This window comes from Protopterus annectens, chromosome 6.part0, assembly GCF_019279795.1.
Source record: "Protopterus annectens isolate FY-2018-M chromosome 6.part0, PAN1.0, whole genome shotgun sequence".
NCBI classification, from domain to species: Eukaryota; Metazoa; Chordata; order Ceratodontiformes; family Protopteridae; genus Protopterus; species Protopterus annectens.
The window spans coordinates 42,577,915-42,592,798 of NC_056737.1; the positions used below are offsets into that span (position 1 = coordinate 42,577,915).

A 14,884-nucleotide genomic window follows, 5' to 3' on the forward strand; every position below is an offset into this window, starting at 1 on the left:
TGGACAATCACATCCCTGGGGTATCCAAGGGAGGAATAAGGGAAAATAAATGCTGCATTTCAAGTTGAATGGTGATGCAAGGAATGTGCAGCAAATTTTACTAAATGAAGAAACAGGGCCACAGTTGTCAATAGATTTAGTAACCACTCAAGTGACATCAAAAGACAGTGGCTCAGCCAGTCTGTAAAAGAAATAGCAATTAAGCAGGAAAGGGAGTCCACAAATGTCTACAAGGTGGAAAGGATATTTACCTGCCAGCTGACATTGTGGGCTGGCCAAGTATCTTGGACTGTTTGCTCCAAACAGAGCCTCCTCACCCCATAACATTGGTGCTAAAGGTCATGGTCAAGATCTGAAGTGATCTTGCCACCACATACAAGTTGGAATCAAGAGTCCACCAAGGAGGACGACACTTGCATTGCTTAAATCTTACTTGGGCATTTGGCAGGTATATCAGTTGATGCTACTGTTCTGAGAGTCCACTGATGGACCTTCATAAATAGTCTGGAAAGCAGAACCAAAAGATTGTAGAAGCCATCAGACCCATTGCTCAAAGGCAGGCAGGCTGGCGCCAAATTGCTACTGGTTCGTACTGGCCATCAATTTTGATGAGAAGATATGCATGGTCAGTCAGGGTGTTCAGCATGCAGACTATGAATGTTACAGACTGACAGTACACCATATCAGACTTTGCAAGGCTGACTGGAACAGACTGAGAAGCAAAGATCTGGAGGAAAACAAACTGTCAATGGATGGATCTGACAGCAGCTAGTTGTCCAGCTATAGAAAGACCTGGAATCTTGCAGCTGGAGAACTGTTTCAACTGTGAGTCTGCATTTGTTGAACACCCTGCGGTCTGTGGTGCAGTGTCTGGAACTGAAAAGGACTGCTTCCTTTGTAGACATTAATAAATCTTGTGGACTCCTTTGTATTTTTCAAGTATGGGTTTGTATCCTGAAGGTCCAAAGACTATATCCAGTCTCCTTCAAACAGACAGGGAAGGATGATCATTCAAATGGGCTCCTTTTGCTGTGGGCTACTGATACTGACAATGGGCCTGGGTTCCTAATTAATTTTGGCACTAAAAAGAACCTTGATTAAAAGCTTGCCGCTTTTGGCCTGGAGGGATTTGGTATTTGCCTTGTTTAATAATGCAAAATGTAAATTTTCCATTTTGTTAGTAGTAACAACAATTAACTGTATATCATCAATCAGGAGTTGATTCCAGAATCACTGTCTATGAAAGGTCTTGGTACTCTGTTTATTGAATATCCTTGTTTTGAAGCACAACCATTAGCAAGTCTTAGGTGATATTATGAGTGATATTTTTCATTACATTTTAGCAGAAAAGAAACGGTAATGGTTGCACTCTATAAGTCATTAATCTGTCCTCATATTGAGCAAAATGGACATGTCTGTATATATAATTCAACATGTGTGAAAAATACTAGAATAAAAAAAAACATTTACTAGACAGACTTCCAGTGTACACCATCCTTTGTAAAGAAACAAGATTGTTTTCCATCCAGTATAGATTACTCAGGGGATTACTTGAGGGGGGATACAGGTTTGATGTTTAAATGCCATGAATTGTTTGCAGCTACAGTTGGCATCAATTCTGCATTACATGACACGGTGACTAGAAGAAAATAGCATATTAGTTGATTTACCATTTCGCAGGTCTAAAGTTATGAGAGAAATTTTCAAATACAGGGCAGGTACAGTTTGGAACTCTCTTCCACTACAGGTTAGACAACCAAAAACCAAACTTAATTTAAAGTTAGTTTAGATGATTGGTTTGGGGATTCTGTGTATAAGGTGCACAGCTTGGAACGGACTCCAAAGTAGCCTCTTTAAGGCTTTGAATCGGACTCCAAAGTAGCCTTTGAATCTGTTGTATCACCGCAGTGAACATTGAACACATTTGTCAAAGATGACGCCACTGATGATAAGCACTAAAATGCAAAGTTTTGGGAGAATACATCTGTTCCTGAGATAATGGATATCAAGGCTGGGCATGAAACATTGATCCTCGATAGCAAGATTGGGACTAACCCTGAGGAGGTCAAGATCATAATCCTTGATGTCTGGCTTAGTTAACAGAACAACTGAAAATGAAATGAAAATTAAGAGGGGGGCATTGATGCTGATACCAAAGTTAATTGGTTGGAGGATGTCAAACTGAGTACTGAATCTTGAATCAAGCTCAGAGAGGAAAGATCACAGCCTAGACAAGAGAAATCTGACAATGATAGTGACCTAACCCCCCCCCCCCCGTAGCAGAAGACATCTGTAAGAAAATTTGCTGCATTTTAAAAAATGTTGTTTACACTTACGTAGAGTCCCAGCTGAATGAAAGGAGACCTATGGGTTTTACTGGATGCAGTGGGACAATGTGACTTTTATTCAGCCGTGTGGAACCAGTGTGTTTTTACCTAATGCCTGTGGGTGTAGATCTCCAGTTTTGAGGCAAAGTTCTGAGGATGGATAGGAGCAGTGAAAGTCCTTTTTGTGAGGCGTAGACCAGAAGCATGTTTAGCAGATGCTACAGCAGCAACATAAAATACCAGCTCAAACGTCTTTATGCCAGTATCAACTATGTTGGGCATCACAGCACAGCAGACATGATCCTTCTCGGAGAAGAAACATCTGAGGTGGAAGGGGAAGCCATAGAATCCAACAGAGGTTAGCCATAGGTTTCTCAAGCTCAACTCTATTTCTGAGTTTCTTAATGAAGAAGAGCTTAAAGGTGGCACAAATAGAACAGCTCAGCATCTCTAAGATATTTATCACATCTCTGTACTTGCACTGGACCAAGTCAGTGTATACCAAGATTATATATTCCCCATTTTGAAGGAGGGATGGGTCTCCTTGAAATTGATTGCATGTATAGATCTGCAATCGTGGGACTCCACACATATCTGCTGACCTCACAAGACCCAAATGTAGTGAAAGCTTTGAAACATAAGGAGATTAAATCTAAGAAGACTTCTCTGCTTACTTAGGCTAACAGAAGTATGTCAGCATCAAACAGGAATGGAAATCAAATCACAAGTAGATAAAAACTGGGCAGCAACTGAATGCGCAAAAACAAAAGAAAGAATATAAAGTGAAGGACCAGATGAGAAGGCAAGAAATGTGGAAAATGCTAACTATAGTTGCAAGTACAGAAAACTTCTGGAAGAACCTCATGTTGATCTGGAATGAACGTGGGAATGGTTAAGGAGAGGCAAATGTAAACCAAGAGATGAAAGGTTAATATTGGCAACCCAAAATAGTGGGCTATGTACACATTGGTTTACAAAGTCCATTGAACATGTGGAAGAAACAGACAAATGTAGGTTTTGTAAAAAGTACAGTTTTGTACCTACCATAAATGTAGATGTTCGAGGATTCCATTGCTGCAGTCCTGACTATTGGGTATAGTCCGCGTCCAGTCGGCCCGAATACCAGAGTATAAGGCTGACGTCGGTCATGGCGCCTTAGACTGACGTCAGTACGTCAGGGTACTAATGCGCATGACCGACGTCATATCCTCAGTCTTTTCTTGCCCCAGATGTCAGAAGACCCTAAAAAGACAAGTCCCAAAAAACCTGCACCAAAAACATGTACAATATATACAACAATATATACAAAAATATAAGCATGTAAACTCACCTACACAACCACCCCTAAATACAGAGGGAAGGAGGGAGTAAATTGGACTGCAGCAATGGAATCCTCGAACATCTACATTTATGGTAGGTACAAAACTGTACTATGTTCTTCGTCTTCCATTGCTGCAGTCCTGACTATTGGGTAGAATCCCAAAGCAGAGGTAAGGGAGGCTGGCAAATTATAAAGAAGTAGGAGCTGACAACATGCCTTGCAAAACAGCTGTGGCAAAACCAGCCCTAGACTTAGAGTAGATAGGAAGGTGATAATGCTTAGAGAAAGTATGCACTGAACTCCAAGTAGCTGCTTCCAAAATATCCTTAGTTGCCACCCCTTAGAAATGCTGTTGAAGTGGCAGTAGCCCTAGTGGAATGAGGCCTAATCCCAGCTGGAATCTCCTTGCCATGATGGGAATAACAAAATGCAATGCAAAAGCCAATCCACCTAGAAATAGTTTGTTTTGACACAGGCTTGCCCTGTGAACTCAAAGCAAAAGAAACAAACAACTGCTGAGACTGCCTAAAATCCTTAGTCCTGCTTAAATAATATCGCAATTGCCTGTGTACATCTAAAGTGTGCAAAATCTTTTCCCCTTTATTTTGGGGGTCTGCATAAAAAGTAGGCAAATGAATAGTTTGGTTTAAAGCCACACTAGAAACCACCTTAGGCATAAAGGAAGGATTAGTACGTAATGATACCCTATCCTTATGGAAAATCAAAAGGGCTCTACTGCCATAAGGGCCTGCAACTCAGACACCCTTCTTGCAGAAGTAATAGCCAACAGAAAAGCAGTCTTCCATGACAAGTATTTCAATTCAGCAGTAGCCGCAGGCTCAAAAGGTTGTAGAGTAAGTTTTTCCAACACAAAATTGAGATCCCAAGCAGGAGTAGGAGCTCTACGTGGGGTCTTATATTCTTTGCCCCTCTAAGAAACTGCTTGAACAAAGGATGCGAAAACAATGGTGGGTCACAATCATAGTGAGCTGAAATTGCTGCAGCATGAATCTTAATGGAAGAGAAGGACAAACCTTTGTCCAATAACTCAGTAAGATATTGAAGAGCCACACTCAAATTAGGCTCAGAAATCTCCAAATTCTTTGCTGTACTCCAAAATAAAAACCTCTTCCATTTTTCTGCGTACACCTTCCTTGTACTAGGTCTTCTAGCTTCCATAATCACATTTAAAACTTGTTGAGGAAGTTGAGACCTGCTGTGCTTCAACAGAGAATATGCCAGGCTGTTAGATGAAGAGAGTGAAGCTTGACATTGAGCAGATGACCGTCCTTCTGAGATAACAGATGAGGAATCAGAGGTAAAGGCCATGGAGGCTTCTTTACCAGACTCCGTAGTAGTGGGTACCAGTGTTGCCGAGGCCAATCTGGAGCTATCAAAATCATCCTTGGCCTGTCTTGTCTGACCTTTAATAGTACCTTTGGAAGAAGAGGCAGAGGTGGAAAGGCATACACATGAAGGTTTTTCCAACTGAAAGACAGAGCATCCACTTTCCAAGCTGTGTGATGAAACCCCTTTGTGCAATAGTTTGGCAGCTGGTGGTTTAGTGGAGAAGCGAACAGATCTATGTCTGGAGTTCCCCATGACACTGTCAATTTCCGAAATACATGAAGATCCAGTTTCCACTCGTGGGGATCCATGATTTGTCTGCTTAACACATCTGCTAAGGAGTTCTGTGCTCCTGGCAGAAACCTTGCCTGAAGAGTTAATTGCAAGCTTAACGCAGTCTCCCATAAAATCATTGCTTGCCTGCATAGAGGATAAGAATGTGTTCCCCCTTGCTTGTTGATGTACCACATGACAGTTGTGTTGTCTGTTAGAATCAACACCTGCCCTGGCAGAAGTAACTCCTTGAAAGCCATTAATGCAAACTGGACTGCTAACATCTCCTTCATGTTGATATGTAGATGCTGTAGTCTGGCAGGCCACTTGTCTTGTATCCACTTTCCATTTAGATGAGCTCCCCAAGCAATGTCCGAGGCATCTGTCGTTAAAGTCTGACTCGCCTCTGGCCGGGTCACAGAGAGTCCCTTGTTTAGGTGACATTCCTGAGCCCACCACAAGAATTCTTTTTGAAGGCAAGGTATTATTTGAATGACAGTGTCCAAATCCTGGCAGTGCTGTGTCCATACATTTTGAGATACCATTGCAGCTTCCTCATATGCAGTTTGGCATTGGGAAGCACCAGAATACAAGATGCCATGAACCCTAATGCTTGAAGGACTGTCCTTGCAGTCAGCACGGACTGATGAGATAGTTGATGGAAGTAAAGTGACAGACTCTTTTGTTTGTCCGGGGTTAAAAAGGCCATCTGGGCTGCTGTATTCAGTCTCACACCCAGAAAGCACATGTCTTGAGAGGGTACTAGACTGGACTTTATTTCGTTCACAGAATACCCTAGGCATCTTAGCACTGCTATAACATATTCCAGATGCTGTAGAAGGTCTTCCTTTTCTTGAGCCAGAATCAGGCAGTCGTCCAAGTAAGGATAGATTTGAATTCCTTGAAGCCTGAAGTAAGCTATCACTGGAGCCAGAACCTTTGTGAATACTCTGGGCAGTAGATAAGCCAAAGGGCAATGCAGAGAACTGATAATGAGAATTTCCAGTTCGAAACCGCAGATACTTCCTGCAACTTAGCCTTATAGGCACATGAAGGTAAGCTTCCTTGAGATCTAAAGTTACCATCCAGTGATCTTTGCCCAGCAGAGGTAAAAGTTGTTGTAACGTCAACATCTTGAACTTGGGAATGTCCAGATAAGTGTTGAGGAGGGATAAATCCAAAATTGGTCTCCACGTGTTCCCCTTCTTTGGTACTAGGAACAGGCGAGAATAAAATCCTAGGCCCCTTTCTAATACAGGGACTGGCTGAATGGCCCCCATCTGGAGTAACTGAGAAACTTGCTTGTGAGCCTCTTTTCTTTGTGGAGGAGGAACATCTGGCATGCCTTTGAAAGGGGGCATTGTGTGGAAATAAAATCTGTAACCGTGATGAATGATATCCAACACCCATCTGTCTTGAGTAATTAAATCCCAATTTTCTTTGAAAAGAGACAGTCTTCCTCCCAAAGGAGCTGCCAGGCGAGAATCCACTGGCAGCTGAAAAGGCAGGTCATTGGGTCTGTTTACGAAAGGACTGACCCCTGCCCTCACCAGAAGTCTGAGCAGGTGAACTCCTGATCTAGGCCTAAAAGAACCTTGAGCCCTGCCCCTACCACGTCTAGACCTACCCCTAGACTGGGAATCATAAGCAGGATATGTCCACCCCTTAGCAGGCCAATTTCTACTAAACTTCGGAGGCTGCACCTGCAAAAAATCTTTAACAGTTTGCATAGACTTAGCTTTGTCCTCCATTTTCTTTAAAACTGCTTCCACAGGCGATCCAAACAACACATCAGACTGTAAAGGAGCATCCAAAATCCTTGTCTTAACATGCTCAGCCAAATTCTGATCCTTCAACCAGGCATGCCTGCGAAGAACAGAACTAGTAGCAGCCACCCTCGAGGAGGCCTGTACAGCATCAAAACCACACTGCAAAGAATGCTTACCCACTTGTTCAGACACATGAACCAAATCCAGCAACTCTTTACACTCAATACCTTCCGCCAAAGCATCCACCTTAGATTTCAATTGTGAAAGGAGATAATTTTGATATTTTAGCATGTGAAACTGACAATTCAACGCCCTCATGGCTAGAGTGGAAGAAGTATACACTTTCTTTCCCCACCTATCCAAAGCCCTTGCCTCTTTATCAGTGGGTACAGGATTTTTAACCACAGAAGCTTTAACACCTTTAGGCCCCTGAGAAACAGTTTCTGGGTCCGCCCTAGGACTCTTAAACAAATACTTATGAGCTTCGGGCACCCTATAATACCTATCAGGCTTAACAGGAGCAGGAGGCAAGGAGTCAGGGTTCAGGAAGCCTCTGCAAAACATCCTCCACCACATTCAACACAGGAGGAATAGCTAAGGGCCTATGCTGGGGTAAAAACAAGAATTCCCTAAGCCTTTTCCTGGAATCAGAGTAATCCTGGCCTTCCCATTTAAAGTGCTCCCTCATGGAGTGCAGAGTCTCTGAAAATGAGAAATCCTCAGGAGGAGAAGCTGTAGGAGTGGAATCATCCACATCAGAATCAGAATAAGTAGGATACTCCTGTAAGTCTTCCGCAGAAGACTCTGAAGCCTGTGAACACTGTTCAAAACTATCAAACTCCTGTTCCACCCTAGGCCTCTTATCAGGCGGGGGCATAGAACCTCTAATCATAGTAATCAAATCTTCTGCCATTTTAAGCATATGTTTCTTAGGTACAGAGCCCGAAATGCTAGGAGAAGCCCCCACAGAAGCTGAACTTGGCCTACCTCTAAAAGAAGCTTTGGCAACAGAAGGAGAGGCCCTAACTACCTTGGGAAGAGAGGGAAGAACAGTTACCTGAGAAGCCCCCTCAGTCTGGCCTACCTCCTGAGAAGGCACATCCTGTAACAGTAAAGTTTCTGCCTGAGACTCCATGGAAACTCCTGGCAAAACCTCTGGCTCCACTGAGCCTTCTAAAGAACCGACGTCCGGGACTGACGGTTCATCAACCCTAGGCTTCACTGTTTTGTCCTTGCGCTTCTTGGATGAAGCGGGCGTCGGAGCATCCGACGGCATATTATAATTACAACGCTTCCCAAACACTAACCTGGCACAATCTAGCCTCCTCTTAATAGTGCGTTTGTTAAATCTAGCACAAGAACGGCAACCAACAACGTCGTGCTCAGGCCCTAAACAAGGTATACACAATGTATGATAATCCCTATGCGGTATCTGCTTCCCACAAGAAATACAGTTATTCACTTTTTCTGACATCCGGTTAAATACTGAGGCAAGAAAAAACCAAAATGTTCCCCAACGGGGTACTTAGCCAACTCTGTTTCGGTCTGAAACTCCGGTTTCGGAATATCTCAGAACGCCAACCTGCACTCGCAAAACTGCTTCTGCATCGGACCATGCGGCAAAAAAGACTGAGGATATGACGTCGGTCATGCGCATTAGTACCCTGACGTACTGACGTCAGTCTAAGGCGCCATGACCGACGTCAGCCTTATACTCTGGTATTCGGGCCGACTGGACGCGGACTATACCCAATAGTCAGGACTGCAGCAATGGAAGACGAAGAACATCAGAATTGGAAACAGTTGCACAACTCATTGCTGGTTGCGATGTACTAATGGCAGAAGGACTGTATACTTTAATGCATAACAATGTGGCAAGACTGTTGCACTCGGGATTGTTCAAACATTACGGTATTGAAGTGGCTGAAAAACACTGGAAACGAGCCACAAAGCATCATAGAAAATAATGAAGTCTACATCACATGGGATCATCCATTGCCAACAGTTCAAAAGATAGATGCTAGAATACCGGATATAGTGGTCCAAGAAAAGACAAAAAAACTAGCATTGATCATTGAAATCACCACGCCCAGTGACTACAGTGACTTGCATACAGAGAGACACAAAGTCAAAAAATATCAGGATTTGCAGGCAGAAATGAGAGCAATGTGGAAGAAAGATACCCAGGTAGTTCCAATAGTAGTAGGAACAACGGGTCTGCTAAAAAAGAATCTACAATTGTATTTAGATATGCTACCATTACATGTAATTCCATACGAATTGCAGAAGGAATCATTACTGGACACATTGTGGGTGCTGGAAGAGCACTTCTGGCTGATATCAAAGATTGAAACAATACTAATTTCATGACCTTTAGCTGTACTTTGACTTAGGAATGGAGTCCACCCCTGTCATGATATTAGAAACCCAAAAGATATGGAGAGACCATAATCTCGAATCTACAGGGGAAACTTCTTAAAACCTTTATTCATGATTAGAAACAACTTTTAATAACAGCAAGACACAAACAGCAAAAAGTACAAAACGTCATTAATTTACACTCTTCAAACATAAGCAATATAGCACACAGCACGAAAAGTACTTAACATCACAAAAAAAGTACTTAACATCCAAAATCAGGTTAGACTATCTATAAAAAGCCACCTAAGCAAGAAGGGGGAGGGAAGCTACCAACACCTCTGTCAGGAAAACTACTAAGCATTGCATAATATAAAGGAAAATGGAAAGAGCTAAAATTGCAGTAAAGCAATTCAAAAAGAAATCAATTGACCAGTGGGAAAACACTCTCCCATTGACGCAGCCTGGGGCCATTTAGATTTGGAACAACTTTAACATGTGACCGAGAATATCTTGATGGGACACCTTTGGTGCCAAAAAGTATGGCTAAAGAGAAGGGGCAAAGACATCCAGAAAAAGTACTATGATTCGAAATGACTAAGTACCCTCTGGCATTAGTCCTGGAGGTGACGTCCAGTTGAGTTTTTGTGAATATTCTGAGGGCTGAGTTGACCTCTTATTTATTTATTTATTTGCAGTTTGTTTACCAGGGTGGTCCATTGGGCCTTGAGGAGCCCGTTTTCAATGGAGTCCTGGGGAGAAAAGCTCCAAAGATACAACTAGTTATAACAACAGTATTACAAAAAAAAATACAACTAGTTATAATTACAGTGTTACAAAAAATATTAAAAAATAATTCTAAGTTACACAGAGTACTAAGAAGACATAACTGTGAATCTACTAGATACTGATGCAGGGGTTAAGAGAATTTAGAAAATAAAATGTCAGAGTAGATAAAGTATCAGAGTTGTAGCAATGATCAATAGCAGGGTAGATGCAATATCCCAATGTTAAGTGTCAGAGTAGAAAAGTATTACAATTTTAGGAATAGTCAATGTCAGGGTAGAAAAAGAATCACAGTGTTAATAATTGAGTTTGTTCAGTTGTAAAAGGTAGTGCAAAGTACCCCAATATAAATGTTTTAAGGAGGAATAAAGAGAGACAGTTACTAAGAAGGTGTCAACAGAAGTGTTTGAGGTAGGGAGGGATTATAGATAGAGATATTATGTAGGATGAGAGCAAGAGCATTCCCACAGTGATGTTAGCTGAGAGTGGAGAAGAGATTTAAAGACAGAGAGGCTACTGGTGGTACGGATGAGAGGTGGGAGGGAGTTCCAGTGGCGTGCGAGGCAGAAGGAAAGGAGATGTTTGCCAGGTGGGTGGGAGGGTTTATGCAGTTCAATTAGATTTTGTTGGTTGGATCATAGGCATCTGTTAGGAAGATGCATTTTAAAGGTTGAGATGAGGGAGGGGCAGAGAGAGGTGTTAAATATAAGTTTATGTGCTTGGATGAGTTGTGTATAGATGAGATAATTGGGGAGTTCAAGCCATTTCAGTTGGTGTAGGGAGGTACAGTGATGGGTGTTGGATCTGTGGCCAGTTGCGAATTTTGCGATCTTATAGTAGCAGGAGGATTGTTTAGATTTGAGGGAGGAGTGCAGGTTGGTAAGGATAGAGGCTCCATATAGTAGGGATGGGGTTAGGTAAGTGTTAGTAAGAGTGAGCCTGGTGGGGGGAGAGATAAACTGGTAATGGCGGTAAAGCATGCCTAATTTTTTCTGAGTTTGTTTTTATATTTGCCTGCAAATGGTTATCAAACTTTAGTTGGTCATCAAGTAGGATACCCAAGAGTTTGGCAGTAAAGACAGTTTCAAGAGAAGTGTTATCTTTACTGGTAATAAGGAAAGAGTGTTCATCTAGGGTAATGCTTCTGGAGGGGGAAAATAACATCAGTTTAGTCTTATTAGCATTTAGTGCTAAATGATTCTGAAGCATCCATAGTTCAGTAGCAGAGAATGCTTCTTGGGTAAGTTTTATTAGTGTAGATGAGCAGGAGGAAGAGCAGATTATTGTTGAATCGTCTGCGTATTGAACAAGTTTAGAGTGAGGGATGGCCTGGTGGAAGTCATTGATGAAAATGTTAAATAGAAGGGGTCCTAGAATTGAGCCTTGGGGTACACCAGTGGTTGTGAATTGGAAAGGGGAAATTGCTTTTTTCCACTTGACTGCTTGTTGCCTATCTGATACGTAGCTGGTGAACCAGTTAATAGAGGAGTAGGATAAGTGTAGTTTAGAGAGCTTAGTAAGAAGAAGGTTATGAGAGATGGTGTTGAATGCTTTAGAGAGGTCTAGGAGGAGGGTGGAAACGATGAGACCAGAGTCACGGGCCTTGTTTACAGTTTCAAGGAAGGAGAGGAGAGCTGTGGTAGTACTATGGCCAGGACGGAATCCATGCTGAGTGGAAGTTAGTAGGTTATTATTGATGAGATAGGGTAGGAGTTTGTAGGTGGAAGCATTTTTCGAGAATTTTAGAGATGGGGGATAGGATAGCGATGGGACGGAAGTTGGAGATGTCATTATTATTGCCACCTTTGTGGAGTGGAATAATGTAGGCCTTTTTCCAAATCTGGGGAACATGGCATTCAGAAATAGATTGATTTATTAGGATGCTGATAGGGAAGGCTATGGCTTCTGCAGCAGTTTTTAGGAAGAAGGAGGGTATTTCATCGGGAGCATTAGAACATGGTTTTAGTTTTTCAAGAAGTTTTTTTATAGTAGAGATGGGAATAGGGTTTGTGGTGAAGTGAGGACATTGGGAGGTATTGAAGTTTTGAGAGAACGGGTTCTGAGGAGGTTGCTGGGGGGCTGGTAGTTTTGTGGTAAAGGATGCTGTTAATTTAGAGATGGAGTCAATAAAGAATGAGTTAAATTGGGTAGCTAGATCTGAGTCTGAGGCATTTGGGTCAGGGCACGGGTTTTCATTTCTACCTGGGCTTAGAAGGGAAGAGATGCCATCCCAGAATTTCTTGGAGTTATTGTTGTGTTTATTTTGGAGAGTGGAAAAATAAGCTTTGCGGTCGGTGTTAATGAGTTTTTTGCTTTGTTGCGAAGTATTTTGTATTCATTAAAGGAAATGGAAGTTTTTGTTTTGTGATAGTGGTTCCAGGCTTTATCACGATTTCGCATAGTAATTTCCAATAGAACTCTATCACACAGTCTAAGTGATCACTTAGCAGTCTAGTCCAACAATCAACGCATACACACTACTAAAACAAAACTGTTCTGGGCCTCAGTCAATAAACTGTTAAGTCCAGGACAAGCTACACAGCCAACAACAAACACACAGAAGCTAAATGAAACCATTGCCAACCAGATCAATACTCACTTTATAAAGACAGGACAGTTATTAACCAACCAGGCAACTAATCAATCACATAATCTCTGTCAACATTTCTCCTTCCAACCAATTCCTACACATACTATCAAAAAGTACCTCAAAATAGTAAAGCCAACTGCCCTGAAAATCTACCTGGTCAATATCTTAAAATGGCAGTTCAGACCATTGCATATCCAGGTTAATTTCTGATAAATCGATTCATATCTGAAAATAAAGTTCTCTCACAATTCCCGTGTTCAAGGGTTGAATAAATACAGATCCTTCAAACTACAGGCAAATTGCCATTTTATATCCCGTATCACAAATGAATTCATAAGCAAATTATCAACTATTTAATACATTTAATCTTCAGTTCAACATGGCTTCCATCTTCATCACAGATCTCCTGCGTTGTTGTATTTTGTTAATACATCCAAAGAAATGCCAGGATAGCCTCTATCGTCTTTACAGACTTATCAAAGCTTTTGATACTGTCTCCCACCAGAAACTTAAACTCTCATCCTTAGTGCTCCAACTCTTCACTGTAATGTTTTCATAGCTACATCTCAAACAGAACACAGGCAGTGAAATGGAAAAAATGATTTCCCCACCTTCTTGCCAGTAAGTATTGGTGTCCCACAAGGATCCATATTAGTCACCACATTCATCAATAATCTCTACACTGGTACAAAAAATGCTACCCTACTTCAATAAGCTGATCACTCGACCCTAATTTCTTACTGACTGAAACATGGCTAAATAATTCACTACTTAAAATACAAACTCTTAAAAAAACACCTAAATTACAGTTTTTCAACCCACAACACATCTCTGCTAAAACAACAATATACACTGTCATCTCTGCAAACAACTCCATAATGCACGTAAACCACAGAATTTCCTGGATATCATCATAAACGACCAGTTGAAATTTAACCACCAGAAAGAAGAAGAAGAAGAAGAAGAAGATATCATATCTGGTTAAAAAAATTCATCAAAAACTAGGTACATTATAGAGAGTAAAAACCTACCTCACTGACCATAAGATTTCTTACTGCCATCTCTCCTGCATGCTGCCCTAATCTTCAAAAGTCTCGCAAGTGTCCACACTTGAGCGATGTTATAATAAAATAGTCAAATTTGCAAAACCTATGGCAATACAACACACCAGTGCCTAGCATTCATAGAATTTAATTTGGTTAACCTAGCTCTTTCTCAGCTAACTACAATAAACAGACTTCTCTATAAGCCAGAAAAAATTGCTCTTAACATAACACTACTCCCTCAGAGATAAATCACTAATTACTATAACCAAATCATTTAATACTGCAGGTGACTCTATATTCCCATAGTGCAGTTAAACTATGGAACCATATCCTACTACCACTGAAATCCATTCAGAATGCAAACTTATTTAAAACGCAACTAAAACTTCACCTATCAAATCAGTGGTTCTGCTCCTGTATAACTCCAGGATAAATGACACTGTAATCTTCAACATGCCATATCGTCAGACCATTTCCTTATCATTCAGAATGCTATACCCCAGAAACAGTCTTCACCAAGAATTTTGCCATAATGCCCTAGCAATATACTTCACTTTTGTGACACTGTTCACCCCATACCTCTATATGTCTAATGGATAGCCTTACATATATTTGTCCCTGTACTTGATTTACATCCCACCTCTTACCTATAATATTAACATTCTCTGCTCTACCCTGTTCCTTCTCTCACCTCATTTCTTTGAATTTCTAAGCACTAATCACATGGATCTATTATTTATCTGACAAACCCGCTGATATACCCCTACAAATGCTCAATGTTCAACGTCTACATGCATTAAGTATCTTTTATACCATTATAGTTGCTTCTACTTTTATATGAATGTAATCTAATTAACCAAATGTATGTGTAATTGTTAACATATATTATTTAACGTCTGTTCATGTATATTACTGAATGTTTAAAAATGCTTGTAATATATTGGAGCTTTTCTCCCCAGACCTCCACTGAAAAGGATATTTTACTAAACCTACTCAGACAAGCCCAGTAAACATAATCACAATAAAAATAAGTAAATAAAATAAAGAAATAATTTCTGGTAGGATCA

The 14,884-nt window shown here is 41.1% G+C and overlaps 1 protein-coding gene across 4 annotated transcripts in view; it reads right to left on the reverse strand.

Moving 5' to 3' along the window:
• LOC122804151 (pleckstrin homology domain-containing family G member 3-like) overlaps positions 1–14,884 on the reverse strand; it is a 1,602,862-nt gene that overhangs the window by 21,499 nt on the left and 1,566,479 nt on the right. The window lies entirely within an intron of this gene.